Source organism: Poecilia reticulata, chromosome 14 (assembly GCF_904066995.2).
Source record: "Poecilia reticulata chromosome 14, P_reticulata-male-v2, whole genome shotgun sequence".
NCBI classification, from domain to species: domain Eukaryota; kingdom Metazoa; phylum Chordata; class Actinopteri; order Cyprinodontiformes; family Poeciliidae; genus Poecilia; species Poecilia reticulata.
In genome coordinates this window covers 2091578-2114303 of record NC_088843.1, presented here as the reverse complement: position 1 = coordinate 2114303, position 22726 = coordinate 2091578, and the positions used below count along the sequence as shown (strand labels likewise).

At 39.9% G+C, this 22726-nt stretch overlaps 1 pseudogene across 1 annotated transcript; it reads right to left on the bottom strand.

The window, feature by feature from the left end:
- Window positions 1-1006: 1006 nt before the first annotated feature.
- On the bottom strand, window positions 1007-21412 carry LOC103475399 (F-box only protein 40-like; annotated as a pseudogene). Its single transcript, XR_014090994.1, has 6 exons — window positions 21344-21412; window positions 10734-11863; window positions 9362-9653; window positions 8575-8706; window positions 7751-8036; window positions 1007-6998 (listed from the first exon to the last, which is right to left on the bottom strand). The product of XR_014090994.1 is annotated as an F-box only protein 40-like (transcript).
- Between the last annotated feature and the right edge of the window lie 1314 nt (window positions 21413-22726).

Sequence of the window (22726 nt, the reverse complement as noted above, 5' to 3'; positions counted from 1 at the left end):
GATTGTAGCTCATATGTTCTTAAATGTTAAAAATATATATTTTAGCTCGGTTTCCATGTAACTTTAGTTCTAATTTATTATTTCAATGATCTGTCAAAACATTTTAGTAAGACTTCTCTTTATTTGATTCCATGGCATGTCTAACTTGATCTCAATGTCTGATATTCTTTTGATGTAGTTTTTAACTAATCAAAAGAATGTTTTCATCATAAATGATGAAATCCTTATGTTCATCCATTTCTTTTAATTTATTTATTCAAATAGGATTCGTTTCTTAAATTTATAGTTTTTTCTTTCGTTGTAAAAATTAGTTATTTTAAGGCACTTTACTAAACAAACAGCCCCAATTTATTTATACTCGATATATGCTCCGTTATTTCCTCCAAGAGCCTATAAAAATGGGTTGCGATGCTTTCTCAAGCAAGTTTTTATTTTTCTTATTACAGTTCATCGTTTATGTTCGTTACGGTAATGTAATCCATGCAAGCCGTCACGTTTGCAGTTTGGATTCTGGTTTCCGAGGCTTGTTTTTGGGTGGACTGAGCGCCAGATGGAGAAAAAGAAATGGCTTTAATTATGGCCTGTTGTTGAAGGTCCTACTCATTTCTGCTGTGCTATTTAAATCTCTATAATCTGCATTCTGTGCTAGTGGAACCAATAGGAGACAAGACCACCACGAATAAAGAAGATTTGATATAAAAAGGCCTATAATTTAAAGTACCTTGATTACAAGGCAATGGATAACGTTGCTTTGCTAAAGCATTTTATTGTGACTTGGGGGAGGGTGAGATATCCTCTGAATATGAATAATTTTAGCTGTAATTACACAAAAGCAACACCGTTTTCAAAAGCAACATTTTCAATTTAACCTTCCACTAATCTTAGCTTACTTTCCATGGATTTTATAGTGTTATGGTCTGGCTCTTAAACCATAACAAATGAAAGGGAAGCAACACAAGGGATAATTTAAAATGGAATTTATTTAACAAAAATCAGAATTGGTTGGGAAAGAAAGGGAGAGAGTGGCAGGGAGACAGAAAGAATGAGCTGCTCAGTCAGAGGAAGTGGTGCGTCTTAAGGTGGATCTGGAGACACTGGCCAGCTGCCTCCACTTCCAATCAGCACCAATTAGAGAATCCAAAGACATGGATGTTGGAGACCCAGAGGAAAAGGCCTTGGGCCGTAACACCCCCCTCTTCCAGACAGGGTCCCCACTGGAACCCTGGGCAACCTGTGCATTAACATCTGGAAATATGGAAAAACAAAATTAAGTGCACCAATATCTCAGACCAGCTGAAATGAAACAAAACTTAGATCCTCTCCGATCCCATCCAAAACTCAACGACCGGTACCTTGAAGTGACTATTAGACAGGCAAGAAGAGAAGGAAAGAAAAGGTTACTGACTTGGTGCTCTTGACAAAGCATCCGTGATGACATTATCCTTCCCCTTGATATAATATCTAATGGAAAAGATTGCAGAAACAATGACCATCTCACAAGTCTTTGATTTGGGCAGCAAAAAGAATTCAAGAAGGTCAAAGGATTGTGATCTGTGAAGACAGTCAGAGGCCCTGAACCCACACAGAACCTCAAAATGCTGTAAAGACCAAATAAGAGCAAGGGTCTCTTTTTCAATGACTGAATAATTCAGCTGGTGTTTGTTAAATTTCTTAGAAAAAAAACCTCACAGGTCTTTCAATTGAAAAGTCATCCAGTTGCAAAAGGAATCCCCCTGCACCAACATGACTGGCAACCTGGAGCTGAAAAGGCTTATTCATATCAGGAGCCAACAAGACAGGAGAATTGCACAGCATCATCTTCACATCTTCAAAAGCCTGCTGACAGACAGAGGACCAAATGTATTTCACATTGCTTTTCAGAAGGTCTGTCAGAGGTGCAACCACAGCGGAAACGTTTCTGCAGAAAGCTCTATAATATCCCACTAAACCCAAGAATTTCATGAGTTCCTTTTTTTAGTCGTTGGTAGTGGATATTTTCCAATCGCTTCAACCTTTGCACTAACTGGACGTACTTTACCTTGACCCACTTGATGACCAAGATAAGCAACAGTCGCTCGAGCAAAGTCACATTTGGCCGGATTTACTGTCAAAAGCGCGTCCCGCAAACGGTCAAACAAAGCAGTGAGTCGTTCCATGTGAGATGACCAACTATCAGAATAGACAACAACGTCATCCAAATACACAGAACAGCCTTCTAAACACCCAACAACTTTATTCGTCAAGCGCTGAAAAGTTGCTGGCGCATTTCTCAAGCCAAAAGGCATAACATTGTATGAATATAAGCCACTTGGTGTAATAAAGGCAGAGATTTCTTGTGCCCTTTTATTTAAAGGGACCTGCCAATAACCTTTTAGTAGGTCTATTTTACTGATGAATTTAGCATTACCAATCTGGTCAATGCAGTCATCCATACGAGGTAAAGGATATGAATCAGGCTTAGTTATGCCATTGACTTTTCTGAAATCGGAACAAAATCTATAGGTTTTGTCTGATTTTGGTACTAGCAAGCAAGGTGAAGACCAGGTTGAACATGATGCTTGAGCGATGCCATTTTTTAACATGTAGTCAACCTCAGCATCCAGATGTTTACGTTTTTCTGGGTTAACCCTGTAAAACTGTTATGGGTTGTGCATTACCCACCTCAATATCATGTTTGATCAGGTGCGTGCAGGATGGGACATCTGCAAATAAATCAGAATGGGATTTTATCAACTGAATCAACTCAAAGCGTTGAGATTCTGGCAAATAACTTAGCACAGTATCTATGCTTTCCAATACTTCAGAATTCTTGAGTCGACCAGTTAACATGGCTGAATCTGGAACAGGCAACCCATCACCATTCCCTTCATCGCCAGCAGACGTCACCGTTTCAGCAATGCACACAGGGTGAACTTCATCCACCAAGACATTATCAGCACGAACATGATAAGGTTTCATTAGGTTGACATGAACTATTCGCCGTTTCTTCCGCCTTTCTGGAGTCGCAATGAGAGTTTTAGTCAGACAGCTGTTTCAAAACTGTGTGCGGACCAGAAAATTTGGCCTGAAATGGTGAAGTCACAACAAGAAGTAAAGCCAGTACTTGGTCACCTGAAAGAAAAACACGACGTTCAGTTTTATCATACAAACGCTTCATTTTTTCCTGTGCAGATGATAGGTTCTCTTTTAACAACTGAGTAGCAGTAAAGAGTTGGATTATGTTAAACCCATTAACATAATCCAACAGGTTTTGTGGTGGTTCAGCATCCTGACACTCATCTCTCAAAACTTTTAACAGACCACACACAGTATGACCAAACACCAATTCATTAGGGCTAAAGCCTGTACCCTCTTGTGTTACTTCTCTTGCTGCAAGTAACAACCAGGGTAGACCATCCTCCCAATCAGCATTCATCTGAACACAATGAGCACGGAGCAAAGATTTTAATGTTTGATGAAATCGTTCCAGTGCTCCTTGGCTCTGCGCATGGTATGCTGTGGATTGGTTTGCTTAATGTGCAGCTGCTGCAAAACCTGTGCAAACAAATGAGGAGAAATTAGATCCTTGGTCACTCTGAATGACTTTAGGTATCCCAAAAATACCAATAAACTGCACCAGAGCCCGCACCACAGACTTTGCAGTAAGTGTGTGCAATAGATATGCTGCTGGATACCTGGTACTTTGGCACATAATAGTCAACAGGTACTTTGTACCTGAATGTGAAGGGGGAAGAGGACCCACACAATCAATTACTAAATGCGCAAACGGTTTACCAATAGCTGGAATAGGATGCAGTGGTGCCCGGTTTAGGACTTGATTGGGTTTACCAGTAAGCTGACAGGTGTGACAAGTTTTAATATAAGAAACAACATCTTTTTTCAGTCGTGGCCAAAAGAAATTCCTCAAAATGCGGTCATAGGTTTTCCTAACTCCCATGTGTCCCGATTCATCATGGGACACCTGCAAGACTAAGTCACACCATTTTAAAGGCACCACAACCTGATAAACTGGCTCCCCAATAGCATTCTCACCACAAGGCATCCACTTCCTTAACAATATCTTGTTTTCGACAAAGTATCCATGAGCACGGCTCTGCATCTCCTCAGCAGGTAATGCAGACTGAAATAAATGCTGCATGGTGGGGTCAGATCTTTGCTCCTGTCCCAGATCATTCTGTGAAATAGACAGAGGAATATTAGATAAACAAGAGGAAAAGCATTCATCTTTTCCAAAGTCTTCATCCTGATGTACATCATTGGATGCCTTCATTGCCTGTGGTATAGCACATGCTTGAAAAATGTCAGGGTGTGATTTTTCATTTTCATCAGGACCACTGATGATTAAAGGTACTGAAACCACAACTGGAGACCCTGGTTGATCAGGCCAGACTTTCCCTCCAGCTATATTGTTCCCCAGTATAACTGTAACACCCCTCACAGGCAGCGCTGGTCTCACACCCATCCTTACTTCTTCAAACAACGCTGAATGGAGCATGAGTTTATGTACTGGAACACAAAACACAGACATGCCCATACCCAACATAGGTATAGATAATCCAGTGTCAGACTCATCTGAAAAAGGTAAAACAGATGCCAAAATGAATTAATCGTATGCACCAGTATCTCTTAAGATAGTAGCTGGCACCTTAACGTCACTCCCAACCAAAGAAACTTGTCCTTCCAACAGAAATGGTTTGTAAGAACTCAAGTCAGGTTTTCCAGAAGATGACACTTCAGCCATTTTGTGAGGAACCTTTACAGAAACTGATGCAGCAAACGCTGCTGGTTTAACCTGAGTTCCATTTTTATTTCTGGATTTCAACAAAGCACAGTCTTTCTTCCAATAACCTTTTCTGTGACAATAATTACAAATTTTGTCAAGATCATGATTACTGCGATCCAAAAAAGAACCTCCAGAATGTGTTGAATGTCAGTTTGGAACTCTCTTTCCAACTGCGTGCTCTCCAATATCTTTATGTGCACTTCCTCTGAGATTAAAACACTTGGTGATCTCTGTAATTTAATGGTTTTGGAACAATTTAAAAACTGTTTCTCATAGTATTGCAGTGTACATTAATGAACAGAAGGTTGAAACGGTGTCAGAAGTTGCAGTCTTGGCTGACGATTTTGTCTTGACACCATCAGTTGAAATGAATTTCCAACTCTTGCAAACTCCACATAAGTTTTGTCACCTTTTTTTCCAATTTCTAAACTTTTGTCTGTATGCTTCAGGGACTAATTCATATGCTTTCAGTATTGTAGCTTTAACCTTAGCATAATCTTGGTCATCATTCAAGCTCAACATAGAAAAAGTTTCCCAAGCACGACCAACCAAAACACACTGAAGCAAAATGATGCGGTCTGAATCAGACCAATCTCTTGTGTCTGCAACTCTTTAAACAAAGTGAAAAACGTGTCAACATCCTTTTCACTGAACTTAGGCACCAAACGCAAGTCATTTAATATATCAGTGGGTTTGCATTTTGAGTCCCCAACACAAGATTCCACAGACAATTTGCAATCTTTCACCAGATTTCTCACTTTCCAAATTTATTCTGGCTAATTCAACTTTTCCAAAGCAAGAGCCTTATCCAAATCAGCCTGCTGTCGTAAATTCTCTAAAGCCAACTCCTTTTCTTTCTCCAGTTGCATTCTCAACCTTAACATCTCTTTGTTGTTTAAAATCCAAAAGGTCAGACTTTACAACCTGAGTACCCAAATCTTCAGGTCTGGAAGGTGAAGAAAAAACACCCATCTCAATTAATTTCTCCCTTAAAATTGCTTTAACATTGTCTTTCAACCTTTTGTCACCAACACTTATTTTATAGTGTTCAGCAATTTTTACTAATTATTCTCTAGAACACTTCTCCAAAAACCCTGCTGATGGACATTTATTAAAGTCTTCCACAGACATGACTAAAGTCTTAAGCACAAAACAGCGGTCAAAAATTTTAATTGCTGACAATCTGTGCAACACAAAATCAACCAACCCGAACCTCCCCTCTAATTGCCCATCAAAAACTTTCTAGCTCAACCCTAGTCTTCAGAGATCAGGGACGGTGGGTATTTATGCACTTAATACCAATAGAGTGGAAAAGGCGACAAAAAAAATCGGCAACCCCACTCCACTTCCAATCAGCACCAATTAGAGCACAGGTGTCAAACTCAAGGCCCGGGGGCCAAATCTGGCCCGCCGTAGCTTTTTATGTGGCCCTCTGGACTCCAAATTACATCAATGAGTCCTTCCAGTTTTTCACAAATCTGCAAAGATCACACAAAGTCAACACATTTCCACATTTTTGTCCTGATTTTACTGCTAATTTTCTCAAAATTGGTCAAAAACATTGAATTCGTAACTGATGCAGCAAGTGATAAAGAGTCACATTTAACATCATACATTAGCATAAATACTGTAAAAAAAAACAATTATAAATATTTCTTAATTTTCACCACAAAGTCATTTTGATTGCAAAAATAAACACTAAAATAATCACAAATCCTGGAGGAACAGTTATTTATTGATATTTTAACAGTTTTATTGGTTTTATCAATAGATTCTGGTGCAACCTGCCCTTTAAGAACATTCAGATTTTTGATTCGGCCCAAAATAAAAATGAGTTTGACACCACTGAATTAGAGAGTCCAAAGACATGGATGTTAGAAACCCAGAGGAAAAGACCTTGGGCCGTAACAAAGCTCCATTTCTAATTAATGGGTATGGAAAGAGAGAGAGAACAAGTATAATTGAATGTAATTGAACTGAGGTCCAACAGCAGCTCCTACATCATGATCCTCTTCTCCTGGAACATTGTGACCAGCATGGGACCTTCGCAGCTCTTCTTCGGTTTAATTTCTTCTTGAACACGAGGCAAGCGAATTTTCTCAGTCTTGGACTCAACCTCGCTGTAGGGACAAACTTTGAGATGCTCCGAGATGGACGGGACGTCTCTGAAGCTCCAGGCGTCCACAGGAGAGAACAGGGAGCTAAACTGCCACACCTGAAGGACAGAGGGGAAAACGGTCTGTGTCTTATTTTCAAAGGTCAGTATTTTCACTGAAGGTCCAATGTGTAAATTTATTAAAAAGTATATTTTTTATGTATATGTTAAAACTGTCAGTCACCATGTCATAAGACACATAATCTGTGAAAACATAAATCTCCTCCATGGTTATGATGAAGAAACGCTTCACTTTCAACCAAAAATGATTTGGAAAAAATTTATTTTGCCTGATTTTGTTTTTTTTTTTTTTTTTGCTTATATGAATTATTGTCATGTTGGTTATTAAAATATCGACGTTTCCACTTTACTTTACATTTTGGTCCATCTGATTATGTAATTTTTAAACATTGATAATTTGATCAGTTACTCGGTACTTGAGTAGACGTTTTACCAAATACTGTTTTACTTGAGTAATTTCTCGGACGGATACTTTTTACTTCTACTTGAGTAAAAATATGTTTTAGTAGTGCTACTCTTACTTTAGTACAATTGCTGGATACTCTACCCACCTCTGGTCGTGACAGTTTGTTAGCATCTCCATTGGTGGCTTTGCTAACTAGCTTTAGCATTCACGACAGTTTATGCTAGCAGCAGCGTAGCAGAGACCAAAGAGGAAGGCAGCGCTAAGTCCCGCCTCCTGGCTCTGATTGGTTGTTCTAGTTGGCACTGGGAGAGGGATTGTCTGTCCACAGGAATAGCTTCGTCCTGGGTTTGCTTTTAACTCTTTGGATGTTTGGGTTACAGCTCACCCTGTGTGTCACCCTCCACTTGGCTCTCCCATGTGAGGAGCTGGTCTTCTCCCAGCGGAGCGTCACCATCCCTCTGTCCTGCAGCAGGGAGGAGCAGACCTGCCTCATGAGGCTGGACACCAGGGCCAGCTGGGACAGGGACTGGCTGTCCAGGAAGCTGGCCATGTGGCACAGCACCTCATAGGGCAGCGAGCTCAGACTGTCCTCCCCTCCTTTGGCGTGACCTCCACCCGCAGGCGGAGAAAACGGGGTGGACGGATGCAGGCCAAAGCAGCCCAGCTCCTCACTGGAAGCAGATGAAACAGTTTGGTGTATCTGCATGTTGAAGTCTGGTCGAAGAAATGATAGCTTCAGGATTATCCTGCATGTTTTAGAAACAAGCGGGGTCAGATAGTGACTTGAAATTATTAATTTGCAAATTTTGATGAGATTTTAAAAAAATGAAATTTTTGGTGGGTCACCTTGGTCACTAAAATGTTTCTATCAAATGGTATAATTAATAATAATGCTCAAAACAAAGAAAAGCTAATTACTTCAACAGTAACAGAGCTAAAATGTTTAATGGGGCAGTATTATTTAAGAGTGACTTTTTAGCTTTACACCATGTTACAATGTTAAAAAAAAAAACTTGGTGTTGCTTTGTTTTTCAGTGTTTTAGTATCTTTACTTCTAGTTATGTTCACTGTCATGTTCATTTTAATCATCTCAGGAACTGATTTCTACCAGTTTGAGTTCGTCAATTTCCACTTTTATCTCTCTGTCTGTTCACATTTCTATAATCATAATGTTGCATAAACTTGTCTGAAAACATGTTTTTCTCTCACTTGAAGTTGACGGTGGCTTCATATGTGGGAGGCCGAAACCTCCTCTGGCTGTAGGTACATCCCATGTACGCTAGGGGGCACCGCTGTTCAAAGCAGCCGTTCACACACAGCTGAATGTAGCTGAGGATGTTCCTGCACCGGCCATTTCCATCAACAAAGGCAAATAGACAGAATGCATCAGAGCTGGGTAGTAACTAGTCAGATAATTACATTTACTTGAGTAACTGTTTTGGGAAAATGTAGTTTTGCTACTTTAAATCTGCTGAAAAGTCATGTAGTAATTTTATTTTGGAGTATTACTCTTACTTGAGTAAAATTTCTGGATTTTCTACCCGTTAAAAAATCAAACAAAAGTATTTTAATTAAAATTCACCAGACACACCTGCAGTTTCTGTTAAATTTTCAGATTTTTTTTTATTGAAAGAAACTGATTTGGAAAGTTGTGTTTTGACAAATGTTATTTTTTGTTACCTTTGATCATTAAAATACCAAAATTTCCACTTGACTTAATATGATTATGTCATTTTAAATATTAAACGATTAATAATTAGATCAGTTACTCAGTACTTGAGTAGACTTTTTACCAAATTCTTTTTACTCTTGAATAATTACTTGGATGGATACTTTTTACTTCAGTGAAAATATGTTGAAGTACTTCTACTCCTACTAGAGTACAGTTTTGTGTGCTCTAAACCTATAGAAGTGCTGGTAAATCTGCTTAAATTTTTATTTTTAGGAGGGATTTATTATAATATATTTAAATGATGAGCTGATGAGGAAGACTCGCTTGAAGTGTTTTCCGTATTCCGTGCGCTGGAAGGTGTGTCCGCAGAGGACGGTGAAGGCGGAGCTGGCCTTGTTGTGCCGGCTGGTGACGCTCTCCACCTGCAGGTGCAGCTGCAGGTGCAGCTCCAGCGGTTTTCCAGCTGTCAGGTCAGCCAGCGACGTGTTCCTGTGGAAAAAGCGGACAGGAAGTTGTAGGTCTGCGTGCCTTCATCCATCCGCAGGCTGTCCGAGGACGTGCTCTCAGCGAGGAGGTGACCCCTCCGCTCCCTCTCCAGGGAGCACAGCAGGGAGGCCTGCGAGGGAAGTCAAACCCAAAGGAGAAATTTTTTAAAAAGTCAACCACACCTGCCTTTAATTTAGTTTACTGACGTCGCACTTCCGTGAACTTTGTAACGGACACCGAACTTGGTAGGTTGTTGCAATGGAGTTGCTTTGGAGACAACAATAAACTAGCCAAAGTTTAGAACTAACCACATTGCGAACTAACTTACGAACAATATAAGTATATTACAAATATTACTTGATCACAATTTTTTAGTACTCTACGTGTAATACTCAGATAAATATGTAGTATTTACCTACTGGCTGCCGAACTAGTAAAATTAGCCTGGCTATAGCTTTCATCTGCTAGCATAGACGGACATGCAAAATACTGTAATGACGCCAGCACACCACAGATGGGTTTATTAGTGAACAGAAACGAGCCACCATTTCTGAGGTCACAGCTTACACCTCTAACCAACCGTGGGCTCCCCGAACTAGCTTCCTGCTAACACACCCGAACTCCCTCCTCTTCCGGTCCTGTCCCTGCTGCTCCTCGGATCCCCCGCCCACATGACAGGTCTATCACATGTGATTGGGAGATAGCAGAGTCAGACAGGGGAAAGCTATAACTTTATACACATAACAATAAAGATCACAATGTAACATACAACAAATACACATAACCATATGGGCACCAGCCGAACTAAAACACAGAATCGTTACAATGCTTTAGTGTGTTTACAATCTTCTACGCTGCAAAACCACAAAATCTTACCAAGTATTTTTGTCTACTTTCTAGTGCAGATAGTACACTCGAAATAAGACAAAACTAACTCAGAAGTAATTTTTCAGCAATTAATCTGCTGATGGAACAAGTACTTTTTCATCATTATTAAGTTTACTTAAAACAAGCTCATATTTCTGGCTGACATGTTACTTATAAGTTTGTTTTTCTTATCTCAAGTGAACTAAGATATTTAAAAAAAAAAGAACTTTTAAAGATTTTGTGGTTTTGCAGTGTATCAGATTGTAATCATATGGGCTTCCTAAATAATTTTGCATGTTTAAAAGACCTTTCCTATCAGAAGATGACATGGAGGTCAACTCACCTGAACCTCCTCCCACACTGGCATGTCGCCTGGCGCCACACCCAGGTTGCTGGTGTCCACTGCTTGGTTTTCTCTCTTGTAGAAGCCCGGGTTACAGATGCGACGCTGTCTGGCTGTGAAGCTGGTCGGGATTTTAAACGTGCGCACAGTGATGATTTTCATCGGCTCTAGTTTTCCATACACAAAGCTCTTCTTTTTGGGTTTCCCAGTAAGAGAGGAGGAGCACGCACTGCTGGTGGATGCTGCTGCACCAGCACAGGTTGCCTCCTCCTCCTCCTTCATTGAACCAAGGCTTTTCCCTCTTCCTTTTCCTCTCGCCTGATGTCTCTACCTGCTGCAGCCGTGCCCTCGGATTCCCTGCAGCCTCCCATCTCCATGCTGAACATGCGCTCCCAGGCGTTGTAGTTCTCCAACAGACCAGCATCCACTTCTGATGCTCTGGCTACGGCCTCCCTCTCTGCTTGAGACAACACCGGCTGATTTTCTTCAAATTCCTTCTCATCCACATCTTGTTTTTCATCAGGGAAATTCACATTAACCATGTTAACTGCTTCCCATATTTTGTCCCTTGCTTCTTTTGCAGCTGCTCTCTCTGCTGCCTCCTTCTCCATGAGAGCCTGTTTCTTCTTCTCCTCCTCCTTCTTCATCTCCTCCTCCAGCCTCTGTTCTTCCCTCGCCTCCTCCTCCGCGGTCTGGATCAGCTCCGGGAACAGTTTCTTCATCTTGATGGAGTGAAACAGAGCATCCTGGTCTTGCAGAGCCATGGCCAGGTCCAAACATCCGAACCTCTCTCGTTCCCTGAGCAGGTTTTCAAACAGCTCGGTGTGCGGCTGAGAACAGGCGATGTTGGAAGGCCAGCGGTTTCACTCCATGGAGCAGCAAACCACGCTGACCGGACACACCTGCAGGTGAGCCGCCCTCGAGGAGCGGGGCAGCTGGACCGGGCAGCCGTACTCAGCGTTGAGGCACGGCACCCTCACGTTGGGGCACAGCAGCATGTGATCCTCCTCTTTGCACAGGTGAAAAACAGCTCCGCAAAGCAGACGGCAGGGAAGGAGAGCGCAGCTGCCAGAAGGCTCCACCAGAGCCCTGCAGCGCCGGCTGTAGCAGGAGTCACAGTGGAGATGCTACTGGAGAACGGTGACTCTGAGAAACAATGACACAGCAGACTGTTAGCAGCAGAGCAGGGAGTTACTAGTCACTTTTATTCATTTACATTTACTTGAGTAATTTTATTATAAAGTATCGCTCCTCTTATTTTAGTAACATTTCTGGATTTTCTACCCACTGAATGAAAAACAAACAGGTTTTAACCAAAATTCACCACACACAGACACACACTTGCAGTTTTTCTTAAAGTTTCTTAGTTTTTCTATGGAAAGAAACTGATTTGGAAACATTTCTTTGCCAATTTGTTATTTTTTTTGTTACTTGTATAAAATTGTCATTTCATCCTTTCACTTTTCCTGCCTGAAGTCTTAGATAATATTTAGATTTTTACAGATTCAAAACGAGATGTCCTTAAAAAATCTTGCATGGCTTCATCTAAAGTCAAACTTTTCTGATGCAATAACTACAAACATAAAACATTCTGTATGTGAGGGCAATGATGAATACGGACAGTTTTAAACTTAAAAACAAACAGAAGACAACATCATGGTGACCATGTGCTCTTCATTCAAATCATTTTAGATTATCAGAAGGCCAGATTATTTTAATTAAAGGAAATTCGTAGCATGCAAGTAATTCAAGTTTTAAAAATGTCTGCTGTAGTGGAATCAAAGTCATAGATTAGTGTATTATTAAGCGTTAATACCATCTTTAAAATGTGGCGTCTGCAGGTTTCTGTATCTGAAGCTGCAGATCTGTGGAAACAAGAAGACTCCATTACTCACCGTCTTTCAGTGCATCTGTCTCAAAATAAATATGAACCAAATCATTTTAAATAATGTTTCTGCAGAAAAAGAATAAAAAGAAATGATTAAATTGAGCTTTCAGCCTACCTACTGAATGAGCTGAGAAGAAGCTTATGCTTTTAAAAAGTGTGTCTTCACGCGTGTGTGTGTGTGCGCGTGTATGCGTGTGTGTGTGCGTGTGTTGCCCTGTGATGGACTACTGAACTGGATGGTACCAGCAACTCTTCAAGGATAACTGGGTGTAGACAATGGATGGATTTTTTTTTAAAAAAACATTAATCAAAGAAGAAAATCTATTTTTATGCACCTCTTTGGAATTGGACCCAAAAGTGCATCAGAGTGTCAAATTGCTACACAAGAACCACATATCTTCTTCCACATATTTATTTAGCCAGGGTTAAAAAGTTCCAGATGTTCCAACTGCTCGTTTTGGTTAAATGCATCCCACACTTTGCTTTGGGTGCTAAACTGGCCAATTCAGGGGTCACAGGGTGAACGATGGCCCCCGCCCCCGTTGGGGCAGCAATGATTTAGTGAGGACGCACATATGGACAGACGGTGTTACACATGTGTGTCGTCATGCATGCTTTTACTCTGGTGGTCGTCTGCTTGTGCTTTGGCCTTAAGAGTTGAAAGTGAACACACAGGGAGCGAGGTTTGGATTTCAGTTGCTTTAATCAAAACCTCATCAGCTGAGTTCAGAAGCATGACAGGAAGACCAGTCTCTGATTTTAATTCCTCCCTGGTGGGAGTCCAACAAACACTGTACGACACAGAGAAAACACACTTGTGTCTTAGTCAGTAACTGCTGCAAAATAATGAGGTCGAAAAAAAGACAAAGTGCAGAAAGATTTAGAATTCCCACGACTGTCTTTCTGTCTGGTTTCTATCCTATCTGTGCCAAAGAAAGATTTGCTGTAATCTATGTCAACCTTTTATTTATCAGACACATTTTTCTTCTGTACACACAGTATTTAAGTTTTGTATAGAACCAGTGCCAAACAGTGATTCACGGCTGATTGGGATCCACAATCCGTCTTTGAGCGCTGACAAGGACAAGGAGCAACAGGGTGCCGTTCACACAACACTGATGTCAAATGCTGTTTGGAAGTGATCCATAACATTTGTTGGAGCGATGCAGATGTCCCAGATGGGTGATGCCTGGCCCACAGAAATTACAGGAGGCTAAAAGTGAAGTTTGCTTACAGGCAGCTTTGTGATGTGAATCCATCCACTTGAGTGTTTGAGGTTTCAAGAATCCTCCCTGGATGAGACTTGCACGCAGATCAAATTAGTATAAACAATAAACTTTTAGATTCACAGTTTATCTTCACTTTTCTTCTGTTTGTCTGCATTTAGCTGCTATGTAACTGCAAAACACAATCTGAGTTTAGTCTCAAATTGAGGAATGTAGTAGCTACAAGAGTATGTCCAACAAAATGAATAAATATGCAGCTATGACTACGACATTGTTGGTAATGTGAGTAGTAAAATAAAATTACATCTGGTGCTTAATTTTAAAAGCACACAAAATAATAACAGTCATTAAAAAGACAAACTCTAAGGTCTGGCAGTTCGCTTTATAGTGATGCTTATAAAGGCTTGAAATTAAAACAAATATATTGGAAAAGCATGATAAAACTGAACTGCAAAAAAATATTTTGGTTCTGATTTAAAGAAGCCAACAGTCGAGGAAATCTTATTTATTCCCTGACATTATGGAAACAGTCACTCAGTGACTGTAAGGGAATGTTTTCACTTGTGGTCATGTGGTGGCTCAAGAATAGAAAGCTTTGTCATCAACACACATATGGAAAATAATTTGAATATTTTATAGTCTGAGCTGGGGGAAGCATATGGATGTTGAATAAACAGTGTCTGAAAATTGAGCCCTGAGGAACCCCACAAGCTACTTTATTGGTTCTCTCAGAATAATCCAAACTAGGAGGAATAGCAAGTAATCCTGTGAAATCAAAGAGTTTGGAAGTTTAAAGGTTCATTTATTATAACTGGGGTTTCTGGTTACTCCAGGTTATTTGACTGCTTAACAATGATAAAAGCACTTTGTGATGTTTTGTGCAGCTGAACAAATAAAATCCTTCATTTCCACATTTGCCAGTGTTCCCCACTTTGCTTCCTTCTTCCCTCTTAACCGTCTTTATGGCGGCGCTCCTGTTTGAGCCTGTAAACACATGCGCTTATTTGTGATTGAGTGGAAGACTTCAATCACGCCTAAAAAAATCCTTTCACCAAAGCGTTATTGGGCGCTTGCCCTGTGAATCAGTGAGTTACGACTTGACAAATATTGACACAGCTCCTCTTGGTGACGAAACAAGCAGCTCCAGCAGATGCACAAACAAGTCATAGCCCATTATGGGTGTGAAATGCAGAAGGAGGGGTGAGGATGAGTGAGCTCACACTTCGACCTTCCTAAGACCCACCGCAGAGCCAGCACAACGTACAAGCAAGCCAGGTCACAGCTGAGGGCCCTCAAAGTGTCAGGGGCCTTCCAAGAACACTTGACAACCAATGAAAGCTAGATTCTTCTTTCAGCTTAACTTAAATCTATATTATTAGTGGTTGCAGGAGGGAGATAAGCTTAACTGGATGTGACCACAAAATGAAATTCAGCTGAAGGCTCTTTACAGTTTGGGCCTTGCTCTGTCACAGCTGGTTATTCATTTGGAAAACACCAGAATTCAATATTAACAATCAGTATCCATTAAGAAGATTGTATTTATTTACCACTTGCTCCTTAAATCTATTTCTGAATTATTTCATCTTTATATAGTTGGTTATAATGCTTTAATTTAAACATTGCTGTAACTTGGTTTCACTCATTATCCCAGGTTTGTTTGTGCTAGCGTTATGTTGCTAACACACTTTAAATAAAGTGTTAGCTTCATTTAAAGCTAACACTTCCAAACAATTAGATGGATATAAATGTTTCTGTTGTTTCAAGGCACATTTCTGGTGAATTATTTGTTTCTTTTTACTCACCATAGTTTGTCCTTGATGCATGGGCATGGCCGCCCCAGCACTTCCTGTTTAAATGGCTGTATGACGTCACTGATTACATCACAGGGTTCTACCAAATGGGAGAGGGAAAGGGTTTTTTTTTGTATTGTATTGTTCGTTTTCTTTGAAGTAACCTTTTGAGTCGTCATATATTAGATGTTTTATTTTGCAGACTATTTATTTATGTAAATGAATTTGAAAATTAGAGTCATAATCTTATTCCTGTTTCTTTGTTTAGATTTTGTTGTTTGATTTCATCTGTTTTATCGTTGTATGCTTTATGAAGTGCAGGTATGTTGCTGATTTGAAGTAAAACCAGTAAGATTTTGGCTACTGGAGCTGGATGTCACAAATTAAAGGTGCTAAGCAATAAGATCCACCAGCAGAATGTGGAGCTGGCTGCTGATCCTGCTTTCTTTGCTGCACTATCTCACACGTCATAAAATGTGTTCTTTTATAGACAGAGTACAAGTTTTACCTAAAAATTTTTTTTTAATTTATAAAAAATAAATAGGGGTCTTTCTGTGCATGTGCATGTGTGGGTTCTCTCTGGGTATCCCAGCTTCCACAGTCCAAACACACGACTGTTGGGTCAATCGGTGTGTTTATGCTTCTCATAAATAAGAATAAGGGATAAGTGGTAAACTCACTTAACCACGTTGTCACACTTAATCGTCTGTGTTGTCTGGTAATAAACTTGCAATCTTGCCAGTTTTTAATTTGATCTTTTTTAAACTTTAGCTCTAAATTTAGGCAAATATAGCAATTATTACCAAATAAAATAATTCACTTCCTTCTTTTTAAATGGAAGTTCTTTATGTGCACCGCAAATATGCTGCGTCACTGGCAATGTCACCATGCCTGTATTCATCATGCATTGTGTTCTGCTGACACAAACCAACACACCCTTCTCTTTACAAACTGGTGCCAAGTTGGTTTATAACATAAACAGAACAACCGTCACCCCAGGGAACACCAAGAGGAGCTCCAAACATGACCTGAAGGTTGGGTCTCCAGAGAGCAGCAGCCCTGGTGCACAGAGGGGCTGGACTGCGGGTGGACTTCATACCGTAGAGGGATTGGAAACCTCCCCTCTGTCTGCTTTGCTAAAAGTTCCCACAGCAATAAAACAAGTAAATGAGAAAGGCAGATTAACAGATGCTGGTGGGCAGTTTGTGTTTTAGCCTCTTGTGCTGGAAGAGTTGGCGCTCCATGACCCAGTTGGCTGCATTGCTTTGTCTTACCTGAGCAGACAGCCATTATTGTCTGTAATTTTCATTTAAGTATAAAGTATTATCTGTTTGCCTGCATTGCATGACTCATTGAAGAGTGTGTTGTGAGATTGACTCTGTGATTTAAGACTAAACATCCTGAACCTGAACCTGGCTGCTCACAGGTTTCTTGCTAGGAGGAAGTCAGATCATCTTTGCCGTGTAAGTTATGAGTGCACTAAATCTTTAGAAATCCCCTTTACGCATGGCCCCAAATTTTCTGCCCATCACATTACACCGACATGCAGAAAGCACTCCGCAGTCACTCCAGAAGGGTGGTAGAATGATAACAACATAGGGAGGAATAAAAGAAAAAAACTCCCTCACACATGTGGTGAAGCTATATAAGAGTGAGGGAAGGATAGCAACTTTTCAACTGAAATATATGGAGCAGGGCCACAGGTTACTATAGCATTTTATTACACAACTGATCACTTTAGTTCTGCTTCCTGCTGGGAGATGTGAGACAGATCCCGCTAAAGGTACCAGTGCCAGGAAGAGACAGACGAACAGCTCTTACTGTGCCAATCAGATATCTCAGACTAGTTTCAGTCTGAAATATCTTAGGTGCTTTCCTCTAATCTAATTTTCCCAATCTCAATCATTTAAAACAAAACTGAAACTCATCCCTGGTAAGAATCTAAAAATTTTCAGAACTATCATAATTTGTAAAAACATCACCATCTTTAGAACAGCAGAAAACCCAAAACTCTGGGTCACTTTTAACTAAAGTTCTGATGCCAGAAGGAAAACGCATTTAGTTATAATGATAACATCAAACTGGAAGTCTGTAATGGCGTGTCAGCTCCTGACAGGCTTTCTAAATCTTCTCAGTCTGTGTCATTTGTTTTGTGATTCTGTCACTGCTGTTTGTATAGACAAGTGACAAATTAAAGGGAAAAGCTGAACATTTCCCTCACTATGAGGTAAAGTTAGCTGGAGTCACAGTTATGCTGAGCAACACTCACTCTGCCAACACCAGAACATGTCAATCATGAGAGACAAACAAGCTGGAAGCAGGTAAATGACGATGAAAAGGTTTTCTTATAACCACAAAACTCCAAGCAGACAAAGTCCAGAGCAGAAGAAGGAAAATGAGAAAAGCAGGGATCCTACACTGCAAAAAGCAAACTGCCAAGTATTTTTGACCTAGTTTCTAGTGCATAATATTTTCGTACACTTGAAATAAAACAAAGCAAACAAGTTACTGTTCAGTTAGATAGCAACTTGTTTTAAGCCAATAATTTATTAATATTGATGAAAACATACTAGTTCCACTGGCAGATTATTTCCCCTACGACATGGGAAAAATGTCTTGGTGTTGAATTATTTATAGTTTATTGGCCTTAAACATTTTATGATCAGTATTTTATGTCCTCAAAATCAGTCATCTTTTCTGTGATTATTTATTTACTAATAACTGGTGGTTAAAACATATGGATTTATTCTTTGCTTCTTAAGATGACAGTTAGAGTCTTCATAAAACTACTGTCTTGTTCCTCTAGCTAAAAGTTCAGATGTAGCCGTTGTTAGCAGTGCTAGGCTAACACTTTGGTTAGATATGATTCTTTGATAATTCCACTTGTATTTTATTGCAGCTCCAGTTAATCACGTGGTTCTGCTTCTTAGACATACGCATGTATAGTGAATTTAATGTCAGATTTTTTTATTCACACTCCACCACTGAGCAATTTGTACATTTAAGCACAGTAGATCACATGACATAAACAGGAAGGTGCAGCAGTCAGGACTGTCTCTCTTGTACAGTAAATGTCATGAAAAGGGTTAAACAGACTGTGAATGTTTAGGGAAACTCCAAATTCTTGTGAATTAAAATGACATTTTTTCATGTCCAACACTTAAGTGAATAACACTATGATTGGGACAGACACAAAATTAAAGACAAGATCCCAACAACATCCAGGAATTGAGTTCAATTCAGGGCTCTAAAAGCGACCAGTCTGGACCCTGATCCCGTCCTGAGAACCACACTGGGACATTGGCATCAACACATTTACATATCATTTAAAAAAATAAATAAAAACTCTGCACCTCACACACCTGTATGATGAGAACATTTTTGGGATTTTCTTGCTGCTACCTTCAGTTGCAAACACAAGTTACTTTTGTTGTAGACGTGGCTCCAAAAAGCAAAAAAAGAGTCACATTTCCCAGTTTAGCTGTTATCTTCCTAATCTTCCTTGAAACTGTACATGATTATGTTTCTCTTCATCTGAAGTTGTAGATACCAGTTCCATTAAGAGGAGGATGATTTTTTTTTACTATCAACTGGAGGCTGTGTTAACATTTTATTTGTAAATCTTGGTTTGAATTGAGGTTAAAGATTCTAAACACATAAAATTCTCCTATATTATCCCCACTGAGACAAATCTTGTAGAAGTTTGAGATTTATCTTCAGATTTCCAGAGCTAATTTCATTTTTACGTGTAGCGATTTGCAAATGTCTAATTCTCAAATATGCACAGCCTTAGAGAAGATTGTTGTTTTTATTGCTTAAATCTATCACTGACTGTCAGTGTTCTTGATCCACTACGAAAATATCAGCAATAAAAGTTGCAAAGGGATCTGTGAGACCTTGCGCTTTACTGGGCCAAGTACATCTGACGTATAAATCAGTCAAACCTTAAATCGGTGCCATAAAACGTTTGTCTCGCAGTGGGATCAACTCAGTGATGGACCCTGACAGGAGTATGTGGAATAAAAGGGAAGCAACACGCGATAGCCTGGAAATCATTATGCAAAAGAGGATTCTCTCTCTCTGCTCCAGTTTCCTTAAAGCGATGTAGTCCCAGCAGCCCCAGAAGGCCATAAACAGGTTTGGAGAGCATTTTTCAGGGATGTCTGAGATTTGTGTGTCCAAACAGAGGACACACAAACACACATTCAGAGCACATCCACCAAAACCTTTAAAATGATTAGAAGAGGAGATATTTTAAAGATCTGGTGATTCCTAAATTGTAATATTCTTCTTCAAGTGGTTGCCATGGGTGAGGTAAAGTTGGCTACATAGTCAGAACATAAGGCAAACAATTTTTTCCCCTTAATCCCAGGTTCCTCAGTGTGACATACATTTGTCTCCATACTGCAGCCTGTCTTGGTTCAGCCAATGCCTGAGCTGGAAATAAAAGAAAGCAGGTAAACAAGCTTTCAAGGAATAAAATGAAACAAAGGCCAGACACCTGGTTACTTCCTGTTTGAAAAGATCTGTGGCAGAAAGATGAAAGTTCTGCATGGTGGGCCTCTCGGAGTTTCTTTTCCACAGCTGCTGTTTGACATTTCAGTTCAGGATAAGCTTATAAACTTGTCCTGAGATTAATTTTGTTTTGAGCTTGGTATTTTATAAATAAACTCTATAAATAAACTGGATTGAATTACATTTTCTAAAAAAGGGGGGAGATAAGAAGGCAACAGCATGAGGAGTGGTTTGGATAGTTATCTGCATGTAATCCAATTTTTGTCCTCAAACCCCCACAGATTCTTTCTTTTATCTCCTCACATTTTCATCTGGATGTTCTGAACCTCATCTAAACAAAAACGCCCTCAGGTTGGCTTCAACATTTTTGTTTTTCTGTGTGTTGTGAAGCTGACCAGTAGCTGTAATTCTTCCCATGTTTCAGATAATGATTGCTAAACCTCATATTTGGAGAAGTTGTTAGTCAGCGTGTGGGAACCACGCATACAGAATCCTACTGAAGGACCACAAAAGGTCATAGGACACAGCAGCAGCAAGTATAAAAAAGGAGATGATGATGATTATAAGTGATCTGTAAAAACATGCAATAATCCTAAAACCCTAAGCAAACTTTCTCTAAATGAGCCCATGAACTTGCAGCAGGAAGCAGGTGACAACAGGTGGATTCTGACCTGATGTTTGGATGAAAGCCTCTTCACAAACTCCCCTCAGATTGTGTTGTTTATGCAGCTCCTTTAAAAGTTCAGCTGTCTGAAACTGTTTCTACCTCTTCGGTCTAAATCTATTGATTGGTTTGATGTTTGCCTTTGTTTTCAGGTTCTTAGGTTCAATGGGTTCGTTGGTTTTTATTATCACAAAGTCTTTTTGGTTTGTTGTTCAAATTTACTACAAACATATTGGGGTATTTTTAAAGTGTACACAGACTGATAATCTGATATGTTTGAACCTAATCACCTCTGTTGTTTATAAAAAAACTTGACATATTTCACTTAGAATCAAAACATTGAGATCAATGTTTCGGGATGTGTTTGGATGTTGGAGGCTGGCAACAGTTATGAGATGAATAATTTAGACAAGAAGATAGACAAATGAACCATCAATGTTGATGCTGAAAGTGTTAAGAATGTTCCCAGTAATTTTAATGAAGCCTAGGCGAAAATTCAGCCTGGAAGACTATTATATTCATCCCACCTGCCCAAACAAGATGTCGTCCTGCACCTCGATTCCAACCAATCGACGATGGTCTCCTCCTCCAATCATCAAGCGTCACTCCCTTGATAAGGTCCAGCTGTTCTCAATGTCCATTCAGTCTCCACCATCCTCTCCACCACCAGTATCCGGGCCCAGGGGGGAAGACGTCTCTAATTTTCATACACAGCGGTTCATTCTCTCTGACAGCAGTTTTCAGCGCAACATCTTCCTCCTGGGTCCGAGCGCCAAAGACTTTCATTTGTCAATTAAACTTTCTAATACCACTCTCTCTCTCTCTCTCTCTCTCTCTCTCTCTCTGTGCGTGAGTCTCTCCAGGTTGAATTACCCTTATACTCGACACTGAGAAAAATGCATTTAGTTCCTGCTGGTATTTTTGTTCTGCGTCTCAAATTTAGCCTAAACTCACTCAACCTGTGATGCTAATGGCTTCATGCTGCATGTATTGTTGGAACCTTTTTGTTTTAGTTGATGGTATGGGATTTGGTGCTTTTGTCTGCATCCAAACCTCTATGATGCGAGTAGCAGTAAGTTACCTTTGGTGACACTGAGGCATTGAAAGCCCTCAGAGAAGCACAGGCAAGATTGAAAGTTCAAAATAACTTGAAATATTTCAAGTCCTTCACATGTAATGTAAGGCTAAGAAGACAGCTGTGGAACATTTAAAGGGGCAGTATTATGTAAAATTAACTTTGTTATGATGTTATCCCCTCATTAATCATACCTAGTTTTCAATCCAGGTATGATTAAGTGTTGCTTTGACTCTTTCATACATGTTTGAGAAATCCTTTAATCTCCATGGCAACCATTCAGCTGTGCCAAACACCTGGGTGAACTTAGCTCCACCTTTGAGTCACAGCTCCTCCTCTGATCTTCAGTTTTACGTAAAAAACAATCAAAAAACAAACTGCAAGGCCTGCCTCACAGAGCAACCCCCCCTGCAACTCTCCCATCCATCTCCTTCAGACTAGCCTGCAGCTTTTAGCAAACACCTGGTAGAAATGCACATTTGCTGAGCTCATTATATGAGCTACTTCTCAGAGTAAAGCTGATAAAAATGTCATTAAAGGGTAGAGGAGCCATGTTGTGATGATTTCCTGAAGGAGGAGTTTCAGAAAGAGCAGGAGTTTTTAAAGAGACCAAGGCCCAATTTCATGGGGTTAAATTCAAAAGTCTAAATTTTTCAAGTCATATTTGATAGTATTTTTATAACAACTGAAGGTAACATGGTTACTTGATTCTGCTATAAAAAGGCACTATGTGCCTGGAAAACACATAATGCTGCCTCTTCAAAAAATACTTGCACCAAAATTGACAGAGGAAGATCACAGAGAGTTGAGGTTGTAAACTTGCTTAAGAATCATT